This window comes from Balaenoptera borealis, assembly GCF_965194805.1.
Source record: "Balaenoptera borealis genome assembly, chromosome: 7".
NCBI classification, from domain to species: domain Eukaryota; kingdom Metazoa; phylum Chordata; class Mammalia; order Artiodactyla; family Balaenopteridae; genus Balaenoptera; species Balaenoptera borealis.
In genome coordinates this window covers 112,402,965-112,412,255 of record NC_138864.1, presented here as the reverse complement: position 1 = coordinate 112,412,255, position 9,291 = coordinate 112,402,965, and the positions used below count along the sequence as shown (strand labels likewise).

Genomic DNA, 9,291 nt, shown 5'->3' with positions numbered 1-9,291 from the left:
TTTATATTGCAACCTTCCCCTATTCTTCTTCTGTTTAGAATTTTTCATCAGTTACAACATACTGTGCATTTCAATCATATGTTTTATAAATTGCCTCCTCTCCCTTTTCTGTCACCCCAACACACACACTAGAATAGACACAGGAATTCCTAGAATAGGAACAGGGAATTTTGTCTATTTTGCTCACCGTCTCCTCCCCATGTATAGAACAGTGCCGGGCACACAGGAGGAGCTCAATGAGTATTTTTTGCATGAATGGGTTTAGAATACACGCAATAAGCAAAAACGACTGTGTCGAGCGCCACTTCCACCAGAATTCTAGGAAGCATGTGGGAGGCACCAGTAAATTGACTGATTTTTTGTGTGTATGTGTGTGACTGATTTTTGAGATTGAGGATTCCTCGGCGCTCGTAGAAATTGCGAATGCGTTCTTATATTCGTTGGGATGTATTGATGTGTGAAGGGTTTGTGAACTCCGCGCGCAGAGCTGTGCAGGCTGGAAATCGAACTAACAATTTGCAAAGTCCGCATACTGTTCTCAAATTTATATCATCAGAAACACATTTCTGTAAACGCGTTGGTCTTCCCTTTTCTTGTACTTCTGTAAAGGACAATTTAGGGTATCTCTTCACTGGAGATTAATGGTGAGAACTGGATCGAGGGTGGTGACTCCAAAACGCGCAAACAGGGGCAACGAGTTAACACTTTTCGCAAACAAACGCCAATTCAGTATCCAATTCCCACCCTAGATCAAATCCCGCGCTCCTCCTACCTCCAACCTGCCTGTACCCCGCACTCTTTAATACCTATGGTGGGCAGAGCAGAAAACGGTCTCGGTTCCCCCCAAATTGGTTACGCCGGCCCCGAGTTTTGGTCTCCCATATTTGAGCAAACACCGAGGAAACGAAACCGCTAACGAAGGCCGCCGACCAAATGACAGCGGAGCAGCACACGCGGGTCAAGAAGGAAGCAAAACACGAAGAAAGGCAATAGTGTAACAGGCACGTGAGGTGGGCTATCCCATCCGCCCTCGGAGTGAGAACATCAACTCCCGGCTTGCCTCTGGGCTGTTACCCTCCGAGGACTACAACTCCCAGGATGCTGCGGGAGCAGTCCCCCGCCGCTCCTCCCGCCCCTCCCCCGCCCCTCCCTGCCGGATCGGCGTGCGCCTGCGCACCGGAGGCCGGAGGAGTCTTACCCTAATGTAAGATGGTGGCCCGTCTGGCTGTGGAACCCACCGAAAGCTGAGAGTCTCTCTCAGCCGTAAAGGTCGGACTCGCTGAAGCAATCAGGCCCGTTTCTGAAGAGTTTTTTCCTCGACACTCGTTCAGTGGTCTCCTGTGAGGACGCGGCAACGCGTGGAGTCGGATAAGGGAAAAGCGAGGCAAGGCAGGCGGGTGAGTCTGTGCGGGGCTGGGCTTAGGGGAAACCCGGGGCTTACCGGCTACGAGAGAGCGGAGGCTTCGCTGGGACTGTGCAGGCCGCACCCCCCTTTCTCCCCACCCCCCGCCTCATCTTCAGCCTCCTTCTCGGTCTTCCTCCTCCTCTTCTTCCTCCCTCTCCCCTCTACGCCACAGCAGTTACCGCCGGGAAAAGGGAGCGGGGCAGAAGGCTGCGCGGCGGCGAGCCTCGACTGCTTCGAAAATCTCTTCATTTGGGCAGCCGAGGCGGCTGCTCGTCTTCAGTGCTCTCCCCTACGTTTTTGTAGGGGCAGGAATCTTAGGTCTCAGGACTCCCTGTTTTCCCAGCCCCCTTGCCCCTCTCTGACGTCCTTCCCCAGTGGCTCCCGTCTCCCAAGACCGAAGCCATCACTTCCACTCTGACCCGTGGGGCTCATTAATCCCACTGCTCGTTGCCCACTCGTCCTGCTGCTTGTTCTTTGCTCCGCTGCTACCACTGTGGAGTTAGCCTTTGCTCCCCCCGGTGCTTGCCATTAGCCCCCAGCCTATCTGCTACCCTAGGGCTTCTTCCGATTTGCAGTCTTTCCTTTAACCACATCTGTCATTTTAAAGCTGCCCCTTAAGTATCTAGATTATGCTGCTGCTCGTTCTGACCCACCTGTTTCACAGCGTTCTTGGGTATTGTCCGTTCCTTCCCTCTTTCCTATACAGATTCTTTCAGCATACACTTCCAGAAAAAAAGGGATGCCCCGTGTTGGCCCCTGAAAAGTCAAGGAAGTTGGGAAGTGAATAAAGTGAGGTAGGATACTGTTACACGTTTTGAGTGAAGCTCGTTTATTCAGGCTACTCCGGAGAGGAGCGTCTTCGTTTTGCTTTCAGTGATCTATTTGTGGATTTTTCGCTCTGTTGGGACGTGGTTTTTTGTTTTTGTTTTTGTTTTTGTTTTCCATTTTGGACCGGTTTTTCCATGCTACCAAGCGTTCTTCTGAATTGAGTCTCCCCAGGATACTTAATGTGGGCTCTGATTATACCAACCAATATTAGCCTGGGCGTTTAAAAATAAGATAAATCTGGCACACAACCAAATTCATCTGTGAGCTCCACAAGCAAATATAAGTGGTGTTTTGATTATATGCAGGTTATATGTGGGTTACAGATTCCTTCCAAATTGAGAATTGATTATTGACTCAGTTTTATTGATGTTCAGCTTAATTGATGACATTTTATTTATAGTTTGAGTGGAAATTTCCTCTCCAGCTAATATCTGACTGACTTGATATTTTTGGATTTGGGAAGTTCTTTCTTTTAACATATCTAGAATGGTAGGTATCTGAATAACTTGTCTTCTCTTGAAAACCATTAGGTCTATAAGCAAAAGAAAAATCGATTTTTTTTTGAAAACTAAATCTCATTTTTTCCATAGAAAAGAAGGGGGCTGGGAAAGAAATGACAAAGCTGTGCACATAAATGCATTTGGTAACACTCAGTGTCATTATTATTTACATTAAAAAGCAGAAAACTAGAAGCCAATGGTGGCTTATGATGTCTGTTTTGTGAAGAAGGAGCTTTTGCTATAATCAGACTACTGTGAAGTAAAGAATTACCAGAAAAACAAACAGGATTATGTAGATCAGATACATACATCTCAAACTTAAACATAAATAAGACGTTTTGTTCTTAAGATGTATGTAAAAATATTAAGTCATAGTAGCAATCTCATGCAGCAATATACCTCTTATTTGCAAAAGTAATAATACCTCAAGTGTAAATATAAATACATATAGTTGCCCATTAAATCACTTTTGGATGTTACTGCATTATTGTGATTTTTTACAGATTTTATCTGTAATACTTGATGGAATCTTACATACGACATATTCACTTGATTGTGATAAATGGTCTGTTTCATCAAATGTAAACCGAGGTTAGGAAAGCTGTTTATAAAACTTCATTTTTCCTTTCAGCCACTTAAGCCACAATTTGGGGAAACTAAATAAATCCCGACTTTCCTGAGAATTGGAAGCAATTTATATAGCAAACCTTGTCCTAAGTTTGACCTGAGGTTTTTTAAAAAAAGTATTACTTACTTTTAGTTTATCAGTAGGAATATATTTAATACAATTGATCTTCAACTCTAAGCAAAAAATATATTTCATTTTTCTTTGTAATACACTGGTGGAGAAGCTTTCCACTTTGAACAAGCCTAACACACGGGTTTAGAAACCCTTGGCAGTCATACTTGGCTGAATTGTAAGCAGTGTGTTCTAGGAGAGGACTGTTTGTCTGGCAGAAGAGGGTAAATGATTTTAATACATTTTTTCTTTTGTAAAGATATTTTGCTTCAATAAAAACATTCTCAAGTAATTTTCTCCACTCTATAGTTTTTTTCCTGCCATCATCAAATTCTTAGTTTCAGCACTGTGAAGTCAAAATCAATTTACTTTGGGATCTTTAACACAGCTGAAGAAGATATCTAAAGTTCTTTGACATTTTGATAGGAAATAGAGAGCTGAGAGTTCAAAATATTTTTGTATGGTTTAACTTTTTTTTATTTTTATAAATTTATTTATTTTATTTATTTATTTTTGGCTGTGTTGGGTCTTCGTTGCTGCAGCGGGCTTTCTCTAGTTGCCGTGAGCGGGGGCTACTCTTAGTTGCGGTGCGCGGGCTTCTCATTGCAGTGGCTTCTCTTGTTGCGGAGCACGGGGTCTAGGCGCACAGGCTTCAGTAGTTGTGGCTCGCGGGCTCTAGAGCAAAGGCTCAGTAGTTGCGGCACACGGGCTTTGTTGCTCCGCGGCATGTGGGATCTTCCCGGACCAGGGCTCGAACCCGTGTCCCCTGCACTGGCAGGCGGATTCTTAACCACTGCGCCACCAGGGAAGCCCCTGTGGTTTAACTTCTTAGATGTAACATTTTGAGTATTGTAGCTTCATAATTTCGTGGGGTTCTTTTTTTTGGATAGTTTGGAATACTTTCTGCCAGTTTCAGTAGTTGAATTCTTCAATTGAATAGATTATTTCTACAGGAGGGTTTTTGAACATGAGTTACTTAAGGTTGACTTGTTATGAAATTTGTTTTCATAAAGTTCCATAGACAAATCTTTAATTTTATTAGGATGAGACAGTTATAATCAAATGGCAAAATACAGAAAAACTGTTTTGTAATGCCCTTCAACTTCAGTCTGATTGGAGCACTAGCGATAACTTGCAGTTTATTACTTTGTAAAAGAAAGAGGGCATTGCTTAAGGATGAACTCCTTGCATTAGGGAAGTTTTATTTTTAAAATGATGTTATATGTATTAATATAATGAAAAAATATCTTCTCAGTTTAAGCACTATGATTTTAGAAATCTTCCCCTTCTCTCCTTTGCTACTTCTGCTTTAAGGTAAGCTACACTCTTCATTAAAAAAAAGTTTCTTTTTCTTTCTGGTGCCTGCAGATAGCACTTGATTTAATCTATTTCAACTCAATGTTATTATAATTTTTTTTTAAAAAATGTTTTTTTAAGTTATTTGTTTGTCTATTTATTTATTTAGGCTGCATTGGGTCTCCGTTGCTGCATGCAGGCTTTCTCTAGTTGAGGCGAGCGGGGGCTACTCTTCGTTGCGGTGCACGGGCCTCTCGTTGCGGTGGCTTCTCTTGTCGTGAAGCACGGGCGCCAGGCACATGGGCTTCAGTAGTTGTGGCTCACAGGCTCTAGAGCGCAGGCTCAGTAGCTGTGGCGCACAGGCTTAGTTGTTCCCCAGCGTATGGGATCTTGCCGGACCAGGGCTCGAACCCGTGTCCCCTGCATTGGCAGGCAGATTCTTAACCACTGTGCCACCAGGGAAACCCAATGTTATTATTTTTATAGACCATTCAAGTGAAATAGAAAGTTTTTTTTTTTTAAATTAATTAATTAATTAATTATTTTTGGTTGTGTTGGGTCTTCGTTTCTGTGCGAGGGCTTTCGCTAGTTGCGGCGAGCGGGGGCCACTCTTCATCGCGGTGCGCGGGCCTCTCACTATCGCAGCCTCTCTTGTTGCGGAGCACAGGCTCCAGACGCTAAGGCTCAGTAGTTGTGGCTCACGGGCCTAGTTGCTCCGCGGCATGTGGGATCTTCCCAGAACAGGGCTCGAACCCGTGTCCCCTGCATTGGCAGGCAGATTCTCAACCACTGCGCCACCGGGGAATCCCGAAATAGAAAGTTTTAATTTGTGAAAACTTAAACCTCTGCTGAAAATTCAGTTAGCTTTCTGTCATTAAGTATACTACTGTCTTGACTTTTTGTGAAGTAAGTTACATTCATCTCAGTTAGTTCTAAAGAAAAACGGTAGGGAAATAGGTTATAGAGATTTTTAGTGCTCTAGAAATAGTGTAACTAGAATGTACTACATACTTTTCTCAAAGGATTTCTTAATCTAAGTGGAACTTGTAAATGGTTTTCATCCCACTGGAATAGCATGTATTGGATAAAACTTGTTAACACGTTTTGAGATTTAAAAAATTTTGTGTTACCTCAGAGATATTAGGAAAAATCTGCAAATGCCCATTCTTATATAAAATGTGGCAATACCACTGATATTTTAAAGAGAGTAATATTTTTTTCTCAAAAGTTGAGAGTACACAAATAATAAAGATAGCATAATTTACTCACTTATTTAGTGATGCAATGAAAGAAGATAGTGGGACTGTTAATCCTATATTTAGTGGTTTTCTGAAACAACTTTTTTCAGAATTCTTTTTAATCTGATACTTATGTGACCTTTATTAGAAAAGATTGTGTAGTAAATGTCAACTTTTTCACGTGTAGTAATATTAATCCAATGGGTTTTGTCACATTTCTTTTTTGTAGCATGATTCTTTTATTTTTTAATCAGAAAGTAGTTTATAGAAGAGAAAATTTCAATACTATTTTGGCCCCTTAGATTAGCTTTCCCGTAACAGTTTTTCTTTTACTAGAAGAGAGAAATTACATGCTACTAAAAAGAAGATGATTACTTTTACTTGCTAGGAAAATGAAACTTTAAAGATAGGGCAAGTACAAGGCAATTTGAGTATGAGTTTATTTTTCTCCTAAGGAGTTTATTTGTGAGGATGGTTTCATTCTTTCTAAACTCTGTTTATACAAGAGAGTTGTCCTGTTTTAAACTTTAATTGCATTGGGTGATGGGCAGATGATGTATTGCTATTGGGATAAAACTTGCTATTTGTATATGTCGGATATCTGTTCACAATCAAATATGTTATTTAGTTATGGTATCTAAAACCTCCCCTCTTGAGTATTTAGAGAAAATATGGAGAAGGGGAAATCAAAATAATCAGATTGGTTTGTATATATGCCTAAAACCAGTTTGGGGGGAAAAAAAGTCAAGGCAAAGAAGCAGTGTAATTAGAAGAATAAAATGCCAGCATTTAAAGATAGTAGATGTTTGTATCACTGCTTTTGGAAGGAATTAGTGAACGATGATGTAGGGAAATAATGGTTGAATTTTGAAGAGTAGTTATAGACTGAAATATCAAAGGGGTGGAGCTATATGTTGTCATTAAGCCAGATATCTGAAATTTCTTAAGCATATTTTTCAGTTCTCAGAATAAAGAGGAAGTGCTAATTTTCCTGATTATTTAAGAACCTACTAATTCAATCCCTGTTAAGGGCAATTGGTGTCTTCAGATAGTGAATTTCTTGAAATAACATTGGCTGATTCGGGTTATTGAACATTGATTGTAGCAACTTTTTTTCTTTTTATTTTCTGCCTTTCATATTTTGCTTTTTCTTTTTTTAACAATGTTTCGTGATTTTTCAGCTATTGTTTGGGTGGACCCTTTTGTGAATGCTGTAATTGAATGAAAATTTGAAATATAAGCAGTATTGCTTTTGGTAGTAAGATTAATTTTTCTTTTGATGGAGATCCCCTCCATTTCGATTAGATTTTTTCCTTTAATTTTTAAATTAATTCTTAGTTGAGAATTAGCTCATACAAGTTCCCTGTCAAATTAGATCTTTCCAGAATTCTTTTTCGTACTTCAAATGGGGACTTAGATATTTGTTGGGTAAAGAAAAGTGTTATGATATGCCTTGGTTTTGTCATTTAAAATGAAGTAAAGACATTATTAGTGTTAAAAAAATTGACTTATTAACGTGAAAAATTTTAAACCAAAGTAGACACAAATCTCTATGTGTGTGTCACTTCAAAGATCATCAGCTCATAGTCAATCTGGGTTTACCTATGCCCCCACTTAGTTTACTCCTTGTCCCCCTACTCTTTGACCTGGATTATTTTGAAGCAAATCCTCGTCATCACAATTATTTCATTTGTACTAGAACTCTTTTTGACATATAATATCCTTGATTTTTTAAAAAAAATCAGGATTATTCAATCAATTTGTCAAATAGTCTTTAAGTACTTATTATAGACCTACTTCTTGGGAAATGGCCCAACCTCTTCTAAGAGTTTATTATCTTGTTGGGTGTACTTTCATAATAATATAACTAGCACTATCCAAAGCATTATACAACTAACGCTTTGATACATGCGTCTGAGTCCATTATGTTAGTATAGGGTTATCTAGGAGTAGGGCTTCCTTGAGAAAGTGGGACTTGAATAAAGAATATGTACTGTCTGCATAGGCAGATCATCTTCAGAAGGAGAACATTCCATACGTTCCATGTGGGGCTTGGAAGCAGGAGCAAACACTTGGTGGGGACCAGCATGATGTGAGAGAGGTGTAAGGAGTCTGATCTCAGTAGAATAAGGTGTTAATTTCTGAGAATGGTGTCAGAGAAATTAGTATGCTAGAGTAGGGCTAGATTATAAGGTATATTCAGTGTCAGGTTGAATCTGATCAGCTACGGTAAGGAGCCAGTAGTTGGTTGGGGGCAGGAGATGACAAGATGAAAGTACTCTTAAAAAGATTCCTTCTTCAGTAGTGTGCAGCATATTTTGGGGTTGACAGTTGAGTTGAGTGTGAAAAATTAATGAGTAGGCCACTGAGGTAAGGGGCCACCTGAGAGATGTTGGTGTGGATATTCTACACGATTTGGCACCTAATTGATTCTATCTTCTCTTCAGTCCTTATATCCAGAAATGACAACAAGATTTTGGAGAATAGAGGACTGAAGAAATGTCTATTTGTCTTTGATAGTAAACTGCAATTTGTTAGCCAAGCCCAGCTTTTGAAAAGGAAGTGATGCATGATTACTCAAATAACAATCTCAAGAAAATTCAGCAGAAAATAGCTACCAGTGTTTTCAAATAATTTTAGATATGTATTCACTGGGAGTTTGGAAAATAAAGAAAATCTTTATTACATGATAATGAGATGGAACATATTTCATTTGTAAAAGGGAAATTGATGCCTCATCTGCTTCTTATGTGTGTAAGAGTTCAGAAGAAGTATTAGGAAATGTATATTTGAACAGCTTGTAACCAGTATATATTACTGGATAGCTTTAAAGTTTAATAATGACCTGATTAACACAGAAGGAATGGCATAAAATTCTGATGAATAGGGCACTAATATTGTCAGCCCCAACCTCCCTTAAGGATGGATAAGGATAGGTCAGCAGGCCAAAGAAGAATGTAGGGACATTATTAAGTGAAAGCTTATTCTTTGATTTATTTTGATATACTTTGTTTTGCAAAGGTATTATTAAAAACAGATCTGGTTAAACAACAGCCATATTTATTTTATTTGAGAATTTTTTTAAGTTCTCAGACCCTTGAAGTTATTCTTTTCTTTGTTTCGGTTTGTTCACTCTTCATTAAACCAACTTACTTCATCTATTGTGTATTTTTGGATAGCATGCTTGCTTTGTTTTGTGAAGGATAATTTCATTTGTTATCTTAAAGCAGCAGGGGAAAAGTAGATTTCTTGTTTCTGGCTTTGTAAATAGTAGATGAATAATAC

At 39.5% G+C, this 9,291-nt stretch overlaps 1 protein-coding gene across 10 annotated transcripts in view; it reads left to right on the top strand.

The window, feature by feature from the left end:
* The first annotated feature begins 1,168 nt into the window (after positions 1 to 1,168).
* CNOT4 (CCR4-NOT transcription complex subunit 4) overlaps positions 1,169 to 9,291 on the top strand; it is a 140,765-nt gene continuing 132,642 nt past the window's right edge. For 6 of the 10 annotated variants that reach the window (XM_082398089.1, XM_082398091.1, XM_082398088.1 and 3 more), the window contains exon 1: positions 1,169 to 1,397. The gene's annotated coding sequence lies outside the window, so the exon portion shown is untranslated. Of the gene's footprint in view, positions 1,398 to 2,111; positions 2,200 to 9,291 lie in introns of all 10 variants that reach the window. The other 4 variants (XR_014246365.1, XR_014246366.1, XM_082398092.1 and 1 more) reach the window with 2 other exon arrangements.